Source organism: Panthera uncia (genome assembly GCF_023721935.1).
Source record: "Panthera uncia isolate 11264 chromosome A3 unlocalized genomic scaffold, Puncia_PCG_1.0 HiC_scaffold_11, whole genome shotgun sequence".
In the NCBI taxonomy this organism is placed as follows: domain Eukaryota; kingdom Metazoa; phylum Chordata; class Mammalia; order Carnivora; family Felidae; genus Panthera; species Panthera uncia.
In genome coordinates, this window is record NW_026057578.1 from 13,002,777 (window position 1) to 13,020,944 (window position 18,168).

The 18,168-nt window shown below is 53.8% G+C and overlaps 1 long non-coding RNA gene across 1 annotated transcript; it reads right to left on the reverse strand.

Moving 5' to 3' along the window:
* Window positions 1-14,274: 14,274 nt before the first annotated feature.
* Window positions 14,275-16,596, reverse strand: LOC125936514 (uncharacterized). The gene is made up of 2 exons (XR_007462052.1): window positions 16,424-16,596; window positions 14,275-14,503 (listed from the first exon to the last, which is right to left on the reverse strand). It is a non-coding gene; the product is annotated as an uncharacterized LOC125936514 (long non-coding RNA).
* Between the last annotated feature and the right edge of the window lie 1,572 nt (window positions 16,597-18,168).

An 18,168-nucleotide genomic window follows, 5' to 3' on the forward strand; every position in this document is an offset into this window, starting at 1 on the left:
AATTGTAGAATTCCAAAAATGACACAAGGGCAAAGTCGCCCGCATCCTAATCTTCTTCCCCCCTGGTAGAGTTGAGCAGATCAGCGTGGCCCCAGTCACCGCCACCACCACCTCCCTGGGTCCATCCTAGGACATCGCCGTGGTGCCAAGGACTCTGGAGCCGCCCCTCCAACCACGTCAGCTCGCCAGGAGACGCTCGCAGCCCCGGACGTGTGCCCTGGGCAGCCGGAGGCAGGACAGGCCTGCGCCCCCCACCCGCATGGCCTCTGCCTCAGGGGACCCCTTTCAGGTCCACCTTTGTGGATCTGGAAGCTCAGTCACAGAAAGAGCTTCCCAGCACCTCGGGGCCGGCGTGAGCCCTCCTCCTCTGGGATCAAATCCCTATTTCACCTTCACTTGCTGAGGCCTGGGACCCCTGGGGACACCAGGAGCCAGTGAACCTGCCAGCTGCTCTTGGCCTTGAAACCACAGCCCCTCCCCCTCGGTGTTCTGTCTCCAGCAGGGCTTGGCAGGGGTGGGGGGGGGGGGGACAGGCATCCTGAACCAGATGGAGCCATGTGTCCCCACACAGCATCAGCCTCCTTCTCCAGCCCGGATTTAACTTTCTTTGCTTGAGCTGAGCTCCATCAATAAGCAGACAAGTACGTGGGGGGATCCCTGCCCACCCGGGCTCCCACTCACAGCTGTCAAGACCCGACTGGTTGAGATGACGGGAGATCTCTGACCCTGGGTCGTTTGCATGAGGGCAGAGGACCCTCACTGAAGACACTTCTGCGATTTCCTGCATTCATTTGTGTGCCTGTATTATTCCCTCGTTGATCTCTAAGCTCCACGAAAAGTAACTGTGTGCTTTCGGTTTATCCTCATTCCTGCCCCTCTCGTTCCCTCGAAGACAGGTCTGCTTAGTATAAATGCAGCTTCTCAAATCCCGCCCCTGAACATTGAACTTGGATCCCACATTTCTGCGAGCTCCTCGAGTGAGTCACAAGCACATCTACCTTTGAAACATGCGCAGTAGGTGAGACGCAGACTCATTTTTCTCTACAGATACAAAAACAAGACCAGCCTGTTTACAGTTAATGTAATATTCCTATGATTTAAGTCTATGCTCTTACTCCTTGTTTTCTTTATTTTTTGTTTTATTTTTTAACTTTTTTTTTTTAAGAGACAGAGGATGAGCAGGGAAGGGGCAGAAAGAGAAGGAGACACAGAAACTGTGCTGTCAGCACAGAGCCCAACTCAGGGCCTGAACTCACGAGCTCTGAGATCATGACCTGAGCTGAGGTCAGACGCTCAACCGACTGAGCCACCCAGGGACCCCTTACTGTCTGTCTTCTATCTGTGTCATCTTTTTCTCTCCTTTCCTTCCCTGTTTTGTATTGTCACGTATCTTTGTTATTTTATTTTGTAACCTTCAACTAGATTGTCGTGACATCTTCATTATTGTTTTAAGGCACCTACTAGGGACTAGGGCATATACACCCTCCACTGGTTAGAGTCTGCCCTGAATTAGAACCTTACCCCTTCCTGAATGACAAAGACCCTGAGGACACTGCCCTACCACTTAGCATCCTTCTGGATGTTTCTCTTATCACAGTTGAGTTTCATTCCTCGTGGACTGTAAACCCAGCAGGACATTATTATTACGACTGTTTTGTGAACTCGTTAAACAACTTCCTATTGTTCCTCTTTCTTCCATGTGTTTCTGAATTTTCATTTGGAATCATTTTCCCTCTGCCTCGGCAATCCCCTCCGTGTCTATTTGAGTGCCAACCTGCTGGCAGAAAATTTTTCCAATTTTTGCTTCTCTGAAAATGCGCCTATCTCACCTTCACTTCCAAAGTGTATTTCCAATCGGTATAAAATCATGACTGGGCAGGATTTCCCCACCATCACCCCCCCCTCCCCCATCAGCGCCATATTCCAGTATCTTCTGGCTCCGTCGTTCTTATGGAGACGTCCACTGTTTACCATTGTTTCTCCTTTGAAGGAGACGAGTGTTTTTTCTCCGGCTGTGTTCAAGATTTCCTCTGCGTCTTCCTGGTTGGTGGTTTCGCCATGATGTAATCAAGCGTATGTTTCCCAGTTTTCGTCATGATAGGAGTTCTTGAATTTGCAACCCGATGTATGTCATCGGCGTTGGGAAAATCCTCAAAATCTCTTGACATAGCGTTCCTGCGACATTTTCCCTCTCTCTTTTTTTTTCTTAGAATTTCAATTACACATATTTTAGAACTTCTCACAATATTCCATATTTTCAACGTTTTTATTCCCTGCTTAGTGTGGATATTTTTTTTAAAAAAACACCTTTTTTCTTTTTTTGTTGAAATTGTTGATATACCAACCTCTTGTGTTGTTTTTTTTATTTCACTTGTTTTATTTTTCAGTTTCAGACTATTCTTCTGACTCTGTATAAATTGCCTTTCTCTGATTAAATGTTCCCACTGTTAATATTTTTAGGTTAACATATGGATAATAATTATTTCAAAGTTCTTGCCTGGTACATTCCAGCACTGAGGCATCCGTGAGTCTTTTCCTGTCTTCTGTTTTTTCACTGTTTGATTTTGGTCATTGGTTCCTGCTCCTGTTGGGTTTGGTAACTTTTTGTGAAACCCGGATATCTTATTTGAGAAATTTAGTGTCGCTTAATGCTGTTGTCTTCTCCTAGAGAGCACGTTCTTCCAGCAGCCACAGAGGTTGGGGCAGATTTCTTGATCAAATCTGGACCTGGACTTAAGATCATTTAAAAAAAATTTTTTTAACGTTTATTTATTTTTGAGACAGAGAGAGACAGAGCATGAACGGGGGAGGGTCAGAGAGGGAGACACAGAATCGGAAGCAGGCTCCAGGCTCTGGGCCATCATCAGCCCAGAGCCTGACGCGGGACTCGAACTCACGGACCGTGAGATCGTGACCTGAGCAGAAGTCGGACGCTCAACCGACTGAGCCACCCAGGCGCCCCTGGACTTAAGAACATTTAAGTCACATTGGCAGTCTTCACACAGCCTAGTTTATTTTGGCTTGAACTTACTCCTAGAGAAAGTCATTCTAGGGTCTCACCTGTAAGACTTGCACATTTTTCAGGACTCCTGTGCTTTGAGTCTTGAACGCTAATATTTATTGTTAGGGCCACGTGATATTGGTGAACATGCAGGTACGTTTCTCAGCTTTTCTGCAACCCCCCTTTCAGCTTGGTTTCTGGGCATCGTGTTCTGTAAGCTTAGGAATCAACAAATACCTTCCTGAAAGTGCTACAGAAGGTCAGACTCACTGCTGGGGGGAGGCTGCTTGCTCCGGTGTCTTGGGCCCCCAAGTGCTTGATTGGTCCGTAGCCTCGAATGCCAACTCCTATGTCAACAGATCTATGAACTTAGCAGAGAGCTCTGAATTGGCACTTTCTGCTCTCAGGATCCCTCTGCACTTACAAATGGACAGCTAGTGCAAAGACTGGACGGGGTGAAGAATGTGGGGCTCACTGCATGCACCTCACTTCTCTCTGGAATCATGGACATCACGTCCTGGCAGCCTGGGTTGCTTTCTGATGCCTTTAAGTCCCTTTCTTCCTTACTTCCTTTCTTTCGGTTTACTAGTCTTTGCTAGGTGTTCCCCTTGGTCTGATCTACGGTATTCCATCATTGCTAAATAGAGAGGGGTCCCTTCCTGCATACTAAAGTAGACATAGATACCTAGAAAGCTAGGGTTGAAGAGCTAGATATCTGCATCTCTTAACTAGATAAATGAGAAATTACTTTTGTTGCTACTTTCTAATGAAGCCAAAAATTCCAACCACAGGAAAGACTAAGAGAGCATCCAGCTCAAAGGTTACAAACCCAAATGCCTACCGGTACCAGACAATTAAGTCAAAATGTGAAGCAACCCAAGCATCATTAAAAGGGAAAATTCAATAAGTGAATGATACGCGGTCATAGTGATGAGGAGACTCTGGGACTGGGGGGTCTGACAGCCCAGAGGAAGAATGTTCCATGCTGAGGAGATGTTGGTACTGGCTGCTTATAGCAAGGAGGAAATGTGGACTGAGTTTTGAAAGAGCTCAATTATTTTAACATATAAACTATGTTTTATACAAAAATGCACGCTATGAAAATTCCGACAATTAATTATTTTTTAACAATGTGCTTCCAAAAATGAAAATGATAATAAAAACAACAGTTTGGCACAGAGGCATCATGATGAGAGCATTGGCTCTGGAAGTCAGACCACCTGGGTTCCAATCCTGCCTGTCCTCCTGCCAAGCAGGCGACCCAGGGAAAGTCGCCTAACCCATCTTGGCCCGAGTTTCCCCGTCAGTGAAGTGGGAAGAGGTGTATCTAGGTCACGGGTGGGAAAGTGAGACGAGGGAACAGACGTGAAACGCGCAGCAGCGGAGATCTCAAGTCTGGGAAAACGCTCGTCAAACAAACACGACCGTGCACAGGACGGACTCCCTCCGGAAGCTGATTTCAGCCCACAGGCCACCGTGTCTCAGCATCTGCCCCGGTCCAGCCTCCTCTCTCTCCACGCGGGGCACGTGTGAGTCACAGAAAGGGGAAGGGAGCTGCCCGGGCAAACGGACAGCCCCTCAGTCCTAAACCTGGGTCCAGGACTGGAGTTTCCTTTTGATGCATTTCATCAATTAAATCCGCGTGCCCTGCAAGGCGAGCAGCTAATTCCCGCGGGAGGCGGAGCGGTCGAAGCTCCCTCCAACTACAGATGACTCCCTAATTGCCACGACTGCCCCAGTTCGCCGCAGTCATTAGCAGAGGCCCTTGTGCTCCGGCTGAGAGAGGAGAGGGAGGCCCAGACATATCATTGCTCATCTAAATTTTTAATAATGCTCCAATCTTCGGATCACCGGGGTAATCAAACCCAAATTAGCCTGACACTCAGAGCCACGGAATAACAAGGAGAGTGAAAGGGATAATGTTTCTTTAATGAAAATTTCATCAGTGCAGAGTTCTCATGGAATATTAAGGGTCTTGGCCCAGAGCCAGCATCAGAGCTGACTGCTGTGACACTGACCTTTGTCCCTCAGAGGGAGACACAAGTGCAGGGTCTGGCTGGCCTCACCTGCTCCGTGACGACGCAGGTGGTCTTCCTCCAGCTCCCACGAAGGAAGCTCTTGAGCCCGGGGCGAGGGGGCTCAGGCCCCGTCCTCTCCGGAAGGTTCCGCCGGGCGGCTCAGCACCAGCCTGGTCTCCCTGCATCTCGGCCCCTCCCTGCCCTGCCGGCTCCTCCCGAGACGCCCCTCCCCCGACTCACCAGGTGCCCGGTTCTCCAGCTGCTCAGACCAAGTCCTTGGGGTCGTCTTGGCTGGTTTCGTTCGCTCTGTCTCACTGCCTCTGTCCACCCGTCAGCAGAAGCCCAATGTGACCTTCAGATGTGAGGCGGGAGCCGGGCCCTGGGGACCCTGCCCCGAACCTACCCGCCCCTCCTCCTCGTGCTCCTCAGGGGCCCCGCAGGCCGTCCGAGGGTCCGGGGGACACACACTCGGGCTCAGATCTGCCTTCGCTGGGCCAGGCCAGCTCTAGGTCCCGAGATGCACAGAGGACGAGAGTCTGAGTCCTCGTCCTCGTGGCCGAGCTGGAGGCAAGGGGCAGGGGCCCCCTCGGAGCCGCCAGAGGCACCAGCCCCGCCAACCCCGTGGTTCCGGACTTCTGTCCCCCCAAACTGTGAGAAGACCGTTCTCTGTGGTTTGGAGCCCCGGTTTGTGGCGACTTGTCAAGGCAGCCCTAGGAAACGGATACAGAAGCCAGTAGAAGCTTCTAGGAGGGAGCACATGGTCTGACGTGCATTCTGGACGAGCCGGGCAGTCCTGAGGGACTGGAGGGACGGGCCTCACGGCGTTCTTGCCGAAGAGCCTCACATGTGGGGTTCACCTGCCCCTCAGGCCATTCGACCTGCTCGCGCTCGGGGAGCCTTTCTGGGCCCCCCCCCCCCCCCCCAGCTCTGTCCCCTCAGAACCCACTGCTTCTCGTCATGTGTCCTCTGGCCTATTTGTGCCACCTGTCCCTACTGTCCTCGGCCGTGTGTCAGGGGAGGAGAAGTCCCGAGAGCCTCCCCTCAGCCGGTGCACACAGCACAGCGGGCTACGCGGGTCCCTCTAACCGAGCAGCAGCCCCGGGGCCTCAGATGTGAAGCAAATCACTTGTCCTCCTGAGACTCGGTTCACGCAATTGCAAAGGGAATGGGTTTGACTAAGCGATTTCCAAGGGCTCCTTCTGACTCGAATGTTCCAGGATTCCAATTTCAGAATTCTTAAGATTCCATTCTATTGTTCTTCCCAGTCCTTCAGTGACTCAACGAATGCAGATCAAGAACCGACTCTGTCCTCAGAGCAGGAATCCAACAGCAGACAGACAGACAGAGGGGGTTCCGGCTCTCACGCGGTTGCCATTCCTGTGGGTGCAAAAGGCGATGAATAATCAATCTCAGATGGAGACAGCTGTGCAGGAAATAGGGACAGGATGTAGGGTGCAGACAGCTTCCGTGGGCAGGTGGTCACAGCTACTATCTGAGGGGGTGACACTTGAGCAGAGACTGGAAGGGCATGAGGCAGCAGGTCTTGGGGAAGCGGGGGCGGCACGTGCAAAGGCCCTGAGGCAGGGAGACTTGGGGTTTGCAGGGGGAGCCAGGAGGCCGGTTCCCTGAGAGGGAGGGAGGGGAGGCAATCGGAGATGATTCCGCGGAACCCACAGGAGTCGTGCTGGGCTCTGCAGGTGCAACAGGAAGCGGGGTCCCCTTCCTCCACCGACACATCTACTCAGGGGGACGTGTCTCGTGTGGATCTCACGGGGCTCACTCTCACTCTGGGAGCGTGTGGAGCGTAGATCTGGGCGTGGGGCCAGGAGGCCAGCAGGAGGAGCCGTCCGGCTGCGGTGGTGACCCAAGCGAGGACGCGGGTGACGGCAGGGGACAGAGGGGCAGACAGACTGGAGACTAGTTTGAGTTTTGTGGACTGGACGCGGGCCGGAAGAAGAGGGAGGCCCACAGGATGACACGTGGGCAGGTCCCTGGCCTGAGTGACAGGCGTTTGGCGGCCCCACCGACCGAGGAAGGGAACCCGGGTCTCGTGCAGCGCCGTCGAAAACTCCCGGATCTGGAAGCCAGAGTGGCTCTTCCTCCGGAGCAGCTGGGGCGCCTCCCTCAGGCCCGAGGGGGCCGGGAGGCGGTGGGCACCTCGCCAGCCCAGGACCGACCCCGATCTGGACGTGGGGCAGCATGGAGCCCGGTGCCGGGAGGGGGGTGCTGCCCGGGGCAGAGCCAGGCCCCAGACTCACGGAGGAAACTGAGGGGCCGGCGATCACCTGCCACGATCCTCCCGGACCCCCCACCACGGGCAGGGGAGGGGCGTCCTTAGGCGGCGGGTGTGCCCAGAACACCCCACGCCGGCCCTGTGGACGCACCACCCCTGGAAACGGGGAGACGACTCGACCGCAGGAAGACGTCAAGGTTTCAGCCTCTCGGCATCATCGAGGACACGCTCTGCCTTCGTCCGGCTGCTCTGCTTCTCAGAGGACTCATGCCTTCGCGGTGCTTCTGGGCTGCAGTTTGAGCAAAGGCAGAAAGAGGAACGAAGAGGGGGTGAGAAGGAGGGACGGAGAGAACGGGGACAAAGGAGACAGAGGCCTCTCGGCTCCCAGATGAGGAACGAGAGTCCAGGTGTGTTCAGAGGGGCTGTGGACAGGCCACCAGACGGTCCCCGGCTTCGCTTGTTTACGGTTTTGAGACGTTGGTGCCGCTTGATGGTGGATGCTGGGCCCACATCCCCCTAAGGACCCAGCTCTCGTCCATATTTCGTCCTTGGGGACGCGAGTAACTTCCTCAAGTCGGCACCAGAAACCCCCTCTCGCGTTAAGAACTCCCTGCATGGTAACAGCCCAGACCCGGGGCCCCACTGTGTGCGGGACTCAAATCCTCTGCGCGTCAGCCCAGCAGGCCCTCCCAGAGCTCGGGGAAGGAAGGCCAGCTCTCGGCCCCTCTCCCAGCGGGGAAGGAGTGTGCAGGGACGGGGACGACTTCCCGGGGACTGCGGCCTGGGGAGCAGGGGTGGGGGCCCGGCCCCTGCCCGTCCACCAGCCCCTCTTCCTTCCGGGAGGCCCCCCTGAGGAGCTGGTGTCCCACATTCTGGGCGAACGGACCTTCGCTCCTGGTTGACCTTGGCCTTAGGGGACCTACCTGGATGTGGACAGAGGGTTCCCGGGAGGCAGGGGCCGCCTTTCCTTCATGAGTCCAACTTCTGGGCGGAGCCAGAGCAGGGACCTGGCCCGGCGGAGCTCCGCCTTGGCCCGCAGCTGAGCCCCGGCGCCGACCCTGCAGGTGCCGCGGCCACCGGGCCCCCCCCCCCCCAGCCGCCCACCTGCAGCCTCACAGCCAGAGGGAAGCAGAGGACGGGCGCTGCCCGCCCGCGGCGGGGCCTCCCGTGTCGCAGCCACGAGGCCTCCTCAGGAAGCCTCCCGACGGCATCCGGGAGCCCGTGTGTCACAATCGCGGGCCTCCCTGCTGTGGGGAAATCGTACATTTCCCCTGGCGGAAAATAACGAAAACCAAGCAGGTGCATGTGGACCCGTGCCGGGCGGCTTCTTCCCTGTCACGCGTATTCAGTCGCACAAAGGAGGAGTGTTCGTTATTCACATAAGCAAAGTTCCAGGTTCAGCGGAGAGATCATCCTCCACCGTTTTCTAAGGCCTGGCTTTTTGATACTTTCTCTCCTGGGAAGGTTACAATCTTGTGCTCACAACCGTGCCTCCTAACGACCCTGGAGGGAATCATACGAATGTTTGAAGGCCTTTCCTCTCTTCATGTACACATAACAATATGTATTTTCAAGGCCCTTTGTATTCCTTCGAGAAAAAAAAAGAGTTCATAATAGCAGATTTCCCAGATGTTATTGAGGAAGGAGATGGGACTTACTCTTTTTTAAAACAGAATTTGTTTCACAGCAGCAAGAGACAAATAACATAGAGCATGAACAGAAGTGTAAAACAGAAGGAAAATCGCTTTTTTTATATATATAAACAGTAAGAGAACGCATAACAGAACGTGTTCATGGATTCCGAGTCTCGCCAAAATGAAAATCGTTTTTAAGAAAATATTTGAAATATCGCTGGAAACCTGGAGTGTGTCACATTCCAATGTCTTTAGTGGACATGCGGCCATCAGGGAATTAAAGGCAATTTTTAGGAAGGAATGAAAGCTAAAGTAGAGTCGATTTTTGATTCCTTAATGGATGACAAGAAAACCTTTGGACCGTAAAAAGGAAGTCCAAATAAAATAGTACTCATTTTGAAGTTTCAAAAAAATTAAGATATGATTTTTATTTTTATTTTATGTCTCTTTTTCTGCCAGGCATTACTAATTATGCATGTTGTATTTATAGAGGCAGGAAGCGGGAGGGGGGGGCGCCTGGGTGGCTCCGTTGTTTAAGCGTCCGACTTGAGTGAGCTCAGGTCATGATCTCACAGTCCATGGGTTCGAGCCCTGGGTCGGGCTCTGTGCTGACAGTCAGCTCGGAGCCTGGAGCCTGCTTCAGATTCTGTGTCTCCTTCTCTCTCTGCCCCTTCCCTGCTCGCTTTCTGTCTGTCTGTCTGTCTCTCTCTCTCTCAAAAATAAATAAACATTAAAAAACATTAAAAAAAAATATGCTAAAGGTAGGAAGGTGCAGAGAGAACTCACCAGTCTTTGTGTGGCCCTTTGTGGCCTGGCCTTGAAGGTAACACATCAAAACAAGACCGCTCAGACTCACAGAGAAGGGGCACAGACCCACCTCTCATAGGAGTATCCAAAACCGTGCAGCCACGTTTTAAAACTACCGTGCACGATATCAGCATTGCACCCTAAGATTGGCTTTTTCTGTCTTCCCGTTTCGCTCTGTGCAGTCCCCAGACCGCCTCCCTAAACCACCTACCTGCCTACAGGTCCTGGCCTCCAGCTCAGCTTGTGGGGAAACCCCAGCGACGACACTGTCCAGAAAAGCTAAACAGAGTCAATTTTTGATTCTGCTGTTGGACGTCGTGTCGACCCCAGACGACTTGGGACCTCGGGCTTTTTGGATGAGGCTGAGTTTAGGTAGAAAGTGGTTCCACCTTGAACCTGCTTCAGCTGGAATGTGGGTTTTTGTTTGTTTTTCTTTTTGTCTTTGGGAGAAAAGCAAATTCACCCAGGAGTAAATGTCCACATGAACACATGCGCCACTTTCTTTCACAAGATGCTTTATCTTCCACTTTTTAAATCTCTCCTGTGAGTGGCTTCCCGCGTTCCCCGAACGTTGGGTTATTTGGAAGAACTTTTTAATTATGCGGTCATTCTTCCTCAATTTTCTGATGCCTCAGCATGAATCAAAGGGAGGTGACTTGGCTTCATAAGCCCTTCGTCACATGTGGCAGGGTCCGGTCTGGCGCAAGCGACACCTTGTGCGAGCAGTCCCCTTACAGGCAAATCCCGTGAGAGGCGGAGCTGGCTTTCCCTGCCCTTGTTTCCCTGTGCCCCCATCCACCTTGAGCACGGAAATCTCAGAGCAGGTCAGACGCAGAGCTGGTGGAGTTCAAAGTACTCGCCATTTACTCAGAACTACGCGCAGGCTCTGATTTTTTTTTTTTTTCTCTCCTTCAGGCTGACTTATTTTATCTTACTCATGAAAGTGATTTTAAAAATTGGTTTGTCGTGGGGGCACCTGGGTGGCTCAGTCGGTTAAGCGTCTCTTGATTTCGGCTCGGGTCCTGATCTCCTGGTTCGCGGGATTGACTCCGCGTGGGGCTCTGCACTGACAGCATGGAGCTTGCTTGGGATTCTCTCTCTCTTTCTCTCTCTCTCTCTCTCTCTCTCTCTGCCCCTCCTCCAGCTCATGAACGTGCATGCTCTCTCTCGCTCTCTCTCTCTCTCTCTCTCTCAAAAACAAATAAATGAACGTTTTTAAAAACTTGGTTTGTTGTAAGTTAGCAATAGTACCAAAGTACCCAGGACACAAAGACCCCAAACGCTCACCAGGTGGACAGAAGAGGCACAAGACAGGGCGTCCCCATGCTGGTTGGGTTTCCACACAACTACCAACGGCCCTGTGGGATGAGAGGACACTACCTGGTCTACACGTCAGGAAACCTGAAGTTTATAAAACCACATCATGTTGAGTGTTTACTCTGTGTCCAGAAACCCTTCCAGGTGTGTATCAGGTATTAACCCATTCGATCCTTTCAATACTCTCTGAGGAAGACACGATTACCTTCCCCTCGGGGCACAAACAGGAGAAAACCGAGAGCCAGGGCGCCCATGTAACCAGCTGTGGGTGGTGCCAGCTCGCCTTGAACCCAGAACGAGCCATGCCCTGCGGGGCTCGTACGGTCGCCACGGAGCCCTGTCAAGAGGATGACGGAACAAGACCAAAAAGACAGAAGGAACCGCTTGAATTGTGGGGCTGCTTCTGCAAAGAAAACAGCAACCAGTCTCTTGCTGAGGGGACCCTGGTCATCGAAACCCGTGCTGCGTTTGTATGGTTATGGAGGTGTTTCCAAAGTCTCCTCAAAATGGTTGCCTTATCTAGATCACGCTTGTACTACGATTTGCTCAACTGTTTCTTTAGTTTTGCTCCCTTTTTTACACAAATAATTGTGTCTGAACAGAAAACGATACCACAATTCTAAAAAAGTAAAACCACTAGCCTTTGTCGTTATAAACTGAAGGTAACTATAAGGAGAACACACGGTTTAAAAAAAAAAAAAAACTATCCAAATAACGGAAGCTGTACTTCCTATCACAGTGGATATGTAACACCCTTTTGGAAATATTGATTGAGATAAAGGATATTAGGTGTATACATTCTTACTATAGGATACAAAATACGAGTTTCACATTTAAAAAAATTTTTTTTAACGTTTATTTATTTTTGAGACAGAGAGAGACAGAGCATGAACAGGGGAGGGTCAGAGAGAGAGGGAGACACAGAATCTGAAACAGGCTCCAGGCTCTGAGCTGTCGGCACAGAGCCCAACGCGGGGCTTGAACTCACGGACCGCAAGATCGTGACCTGAGCCGAAGTCGGACGCTTAACCGACTGAGCCACCCAGGTGCCCCGAGTTTCACATTTTAATTCAACTCCTTAGGAAATTCGATTACAGTTTTTACTCTGTTCAGAGTTATCCTCGAGTAATCAGTTCAAATCTTAATTTCAGAAACTTAACCAGCCAGTAAGGCCAGAATCCAGCAGAGCCCTAAAAAAACAACATGATGCACGAGGCGGAACTGAAAAACCCCCACAGCCTGTTCCCAAGCCCCAGCTGGTCTGCAGCCTGAACCACAAATGACCCGACAAGGCCAGCCAAGATCAGCCAAACCACAGTCAATAGCACGGACGCTTGAGGGTGAACATAAACATGGCTGCTCTAAGTCACTGAATTTTTTTTAAACTTATTTATTTTGAGAGACAGAGAGAGAGAGAGAGAGAGAGAGCAGTGGAGGGGCAGAGAGAGGAGAGAGAGAATTCTAAGCAGGCACCGCGTTGTCAGTAGAGAGCCCGTTGTGGGGCTCAAACTCACAAACCATGAGATGATGACCTGAGCCGAAATCAAGAGTTGGACGCTCAACTGACTGAGCCTCCCAGGCGCCCCTAAGTCACTGAATTTGGAGGTGGTCCACATCACTATTGTGGTAAGAACTCATATACCTTCCGACTTAGAAAATGGGCCTTTCCTTGTCTGCCCTTCCTGGAGACCAGCTCCAAAGAGATACTTTGCACTACAGAGAGACAGAAGAGCCAGGTGGTGGACACAGGATGAGGAGGGATTTCTCTGGCCACCAATAGGAGGAAACCAAGGTTTTCTCAAGCTTTATGCCAAGTTCACAAACCACTGCCCTTGAGCCACACAGTGTCCAGTGACCCGCCCTTACCGTGGATGACCGAAGGAGAAGACGACGAGAAAGAAAGAGAATGTTCTCTGGCTCATGCCACCCCCACCTTCCTGCTCTTTGCTCCTTAAAATAAATAACTCATGAACACGTTCACCCTGATCATCTGAGACAAGACAGAAATGGGGAGAGAAATGAATGTATCAATTAGGTACCGCTCACAGACCTGCTTCCTTTTTAGTTAGAGACTGTAATTAGAGTTCTGCGGTTTTCAAGTCAGTGAAATGCTAAGGGGAAGCGTGTCAGCTGGTTATAAAGAGATACCCAAAATAACATCACAGGGAATGGATCTTTTGATAAAATATTCCTAAAGGGTTTTAAGCTACATAACATTTTCTACCCCCAAATTGGCAGCTTCAGACCCCAGTTTGCAGACTTCCAGATCTCCGTGCCAGGATGGTTTTTTGATGTCGCAAAATGTGCCTACTGCTTACCTCCTCCCTCCGATGAATTATCTCTTTTGCATTTTACAGTTAATTTTAAACCTGAGACTGAGAACTTTGTTTAGTGCTGAGTCACTGATCCAGGAACGGCCCGATTTCCAGCTCTCTGGAGGCAAAGATATGGGGCCCGGGACCACAGAAAAGCCACAGTCAGCATATTCTTTACGAGACTAACACCAACGAAGCCTGCTGGCCAGACGAATCTCCAGCACGCCCTGAGAACGATTCCCCTTTACAGCTTTTCCTGGTAACAGAGAAAGGGCGGCTTCCTGACCACCTGTCAGAATCTTGACACGTCAAGAAATATTTAGCAAGCGTCCTGGGAACGGTTTAGGGGCCAATGAAAGAAGCACAAGGAGAAATCGCTCCCTTCGGGGAACCTACAGGATTTAGACAAAGATGAGACTTTCAAACCTACAGGAAGGACGTGTGCGTTGTCACTGTGTCAGAGGAACACCTTAAAAATTCAGAAGCCCTGAGCTCTCGCTCCGGAAAAGTGCTTCCATTATACACTGTGTGCTTTACTCAAGTATTCCTGCTTCCCAGCTAGAGCAAAGATGCTGTGAATTCGGAGTCTCATTTTTAGTAGTTTTCACAGCATCTACTGCCTTTTGAACCCGAGATTAAGAAGTCCTCAGAGGCACCTGGTGGCCCGGTCGGTTGAGTATCCGACTTCGGCTCAGGGCGTGATCTCCAGGCTCCTGAGTCCAAGCCCGGCATCGGGGTTGTTGCTGTTGGCATGGACCCTGCCTCGGATCTTCTGTCCCTCTCTCTCGGCCCCTCCCCACTCATGCCTTCTCTCTCTCTCTCTCTCAAAAATCAATAAACCTTAAAAACAACAACAGCAGCAAAGAAGTCCTCAGCCAGTTCTGGCCCACAACCTGATGGATGATTCTAGAAAGCCCGACAAGAGAGAGCTCCATGCGGGCTGGGAGAGTTCAACAGAAGAAAAAGGCTTTATTTCGCGAGGGATCGTAACGTTCCCTTGCACAGGGGCTGTATTTTCTCAGAAGCTGACATCGCTTTCAGGCGTGAGGCCATGAGTGAAATATGACACACGTTTTCTGTCAAAGCCAAGGGTGACCCGAACGCAGACCTGGGCTCGGCTTTCAGTTTGTGCCTGGCTAGACGCAGCTGCTGGAAGAGGCCCCGTCTCTGGACGTGATCTGTAATCTCGAAGAGAGGAGAAAGGAGCGTAATCTTTCCTTATTAGTATTTGGAGGCCCCGCACATACACACACAGGCTCTTAGACACGTCTCTGCCCTGAATTGATCTGAGCAGAAATCCCAGGGCCGGAGTCTCTGAGGCCACGATAGCTACGGGCGGTGGGCACAGATACACCAGCCAGGGGCCAGCCCCTTCATTTACTTTGTCCAGGCCTGGCGACGGGAGGTATAAGCTGACCGCAAACATTAACGCGTGACAAGTAGGCGATGGGACAGCCCACGGCGAGCGCCTGCTGAGCGAGGCGCCGCCTCTACACCCCTGCACCACTGCTTTCCCCTCCCCACCTCCCTGCCCACCGCCCCCAGAGCACCTCCAGGCTCCCCCTCAGATCCCCGCCTGCCTCCCCAGCTCCCTGCAGTGCTCTGCAGAGCAGGGGTGAGGGCTGCGGGCTCGGCCTCCCACTCGGTGACCGTGGGGACCTCACCGCCCTCTGTGGTCTCAGTCCCCTCCTCTGTAAAATGGGTGTCCTCCTGGGCACTGGGGGCTTAACTGGGGTGCTCGGTGCTCTGTCCTGGGACCACACCAGGATCAGCTCAGCCGACCCGAGCTCCGGTCACTTCCTCCAGGGCAGGCTCCCCACCTGGCTTTGCTCCCACAGCTCAGGCCTCCTTTCCTGCCCCCACGACACACGTGCTACAGGCTCCTTCCCGTCAGCGGACGTGCACACGCACCTAGACGCACACACGTAGACACACACGCCCCTAGACACACACACCCTTAGACACACACACGTCTAGACACACACGCATCCGTGGAGCTTGTAGCCGCCACCATGGACACCGCGGGTCCAGCTGCCTCCCTCCCCCACTGTCACACTGTGCTCTCCCTCCGGGGGTCTCAGCCTCCCCATGACTTCAGGGGCCACGTACAGGCAGGTGACCCCTTCACCACACGCAGCCCAGACTCTCCTCCGGCTTTAGACCTGTGTGTCCACGTGAACGTCCCACGGTCACCCCCAGACGTGGCCTCTCTGGATGTCCCCCCTCACCGGCCGGTGACGCCATCCACCGGGTCCTTGCCGGGTCCTGGGCATCTCTCCTGTCCCCTCCCCTCCCTCGCATCCCAAACCTAATTCCCGCTGCGTCGGCTCCTGGGTATCTCTGGACCCTGCCCCGCCCCCCCTCCCCCCCCCCCCCCCCCCCCCCGCTGCCATCACCCTCCCAGCTCGGGGGACCGCCTCTCTCACCGCGTGACCGCCTCGCCCCTCTCACGGATCCCCCTGGGCACACGCTCCGCCCACTCCACACCACCGACGCGGCGAACACGTCCCGCCCCTGCTGAGCATCACGAGGCCTCCAGGCTGCTCCTAAGGACCCTGGGTGCTCCCGGCGTGGCCCCGGGCCCTGCGCCGGCCGCCCCCGCGCCCTCCTCTCCACCGCCTGCCCTCTGCCCTCAGCGTCCTCGGACGTCGCTTCGCCGCCACGCGCCGCTCTCCTTCCCGAGCTGGCTGCACCCTGGTGCCTGCGGGCCTTTGCACGTTGCGCCCCTGCTGGAACCGCCTTCCCTCGCTCTGGCCGGCAGGCAGGGTCCTCGCTGTCCCACCGGCCCCGGCGAAGCGGTCCCGCTCCCCGGAAGCCTCTCTGGGTGGGGGTCTCCTCCTTCCTGCCGTCCAGACTCACAGACCTCCCCCGAGGCGGCACTGCTGCCCCAAGCAGAGGACGGTGGCCGCCTGGCCCACTGCCCAGGGCAGCGCCCAGCACGTGCTGGGGGTGGGGGTGGGGCTCAGCACGTGTCCGCTGAACGAGCTAAGGTGTTGTTTCCCACATCTTAGCTCCCCAGCTCGATCGTGAGCCTCCGAGAGGAGAGCTGGGACGCCCACTCTCTGGGTCCCCACGTCCCCCGCTCGCGGGTCACGCACGTTTGGCGGGCGATCGGCCAGCTCGGGCCCGCGGTCTCCGCGTTGACTGTTGCCTGCTGCTTGTGCGGAAGGGAAACACCAAGGGCAGCGTCGGACACCGGACAGAAGAGCGACGCACGCGGGGCACCGGGGCGGCCGGCTGAGCGGACGCGAGCGCAGCCCGGTGTCCTGTCCACGTCAGAAGTGATTTAACGAGTGGGGGGCGTCTGGGCAGATGTCACAACCTGTGCGATTCTTTTTCACATCAGCGCTCCAGACGGGGGGAGGGGCTGTCCTTCTGCAGCGGGCCCTGCCAGGGAACAGCGATCAGAGAGAAAAATGCTCCCTGCCTCTCTCCAGCTTCTCGAGTCTCGACCGGATCGTTCGGAGATAATTGTGCGGCGGGGAGGCGCAGGAGAGGCCCCGACGTCAGCCGAGCCCTAGGCCTGCTCGAAAAATATGGGCGCTTGGGTCTCGAGGCGACGGTATTGATTTGTCCTCTGGCTGACATGCGGGATGTAGAGACATGACTCCCAGGGGATTAACACGAGGCGCCCTGAGTGCCTGGCAGGGCTCTGACTGCTCCACAGACCCGCTGAATCTGGGCCTGGGGTCTTCCTCCTCCCGCCAGGGGTCCTCCCCGCAGATGGGGCAAGGATTAGGCCAGTGGCCAACCAGGCACGGGGGCAGGAGGTGATCGCAGACGTCCTGGTGGCCGATACGTCCCCGTGGCTGACCATCTGTCTGGCCTAGAGGAAAGGGTCAGCCTTCCTGGGTCAGTACCTGCCGCTCGGCCCCCACTCACCCCCACTCCTGTGCTGCTTGGGGTCGGCTCAAGGCCAGTCCTTTCTCTGTGGCTCAGTCTTCCCACCGGCCAGATGGGAAGATTAACATCACCCCCTGCATTATCTCAGAGCGTATGAAAATGTGAGATCCCAGCAGGGGGATCCATGGGGGAGAGCCATGGGGAAGGTGCAAAGGGCCAGCGCCCAGGGCCCAGGCTGCATATTGGATTCAGAACCACATGGCGATGTTACTTCTATTCATTCTTAAACACAGGCAGCCTCTGGGCACCTGGGTAGCTCAGTTTTTTAAGTGTCAGACTCTTAATCATCTCCTGGTTGAGCCCCAGGTCAGGCTTGGTGCTGAGAGCAAGGAGCCTGCTTGGGATTCTCTCTCTCCCTCTCTCTCAAAATAAATAAACATTAAAAAAACAAAAACAAAAACAAAAACAGGCAGCCTCTAAGTGGAGAAACTAAGTCCCTTTTTCAGTGCTGTTTCCAAGAAGCCACAGCTCACGAAACTCTGGGCTAGGATTCTTTTGATCATCCTAGTTCGGTGTGGAGAGAGCGTCCTGATGAATAACAATTGCGATAACAGATGTCTTAGCTGGAGTTCTCCAGAAGACAGAGAAGAAGAAAATGATTGTGTGCTAGTCCGCGGAGGAGATCAACCCCAGGATGCAGGGGGGAGGGGAAAGGAGAATGAGCGAGAGATTGAGTGAGGGGACGAAGAAAGGATAGCATGCCCCAGCCCCACCCAGCTGGACACAGATTCGGGCTGGCCTCCCTTCGAGTCTCACTGCCGTCCCTGGAGACCCCGCCTGCGAGATTCTGGGGGAGGCCCAAGTGGGGGTAACTTAGCCAGCTCCTCTGGTGCACGGCTTCCATGGAACACAGTCAGTGCTGTCCCACGTGAAACTCAGTGCCCTCAGGGACCAGCGGTGACATAAACAAACGAGTACGGGGACGGACGGGCATGGGGGC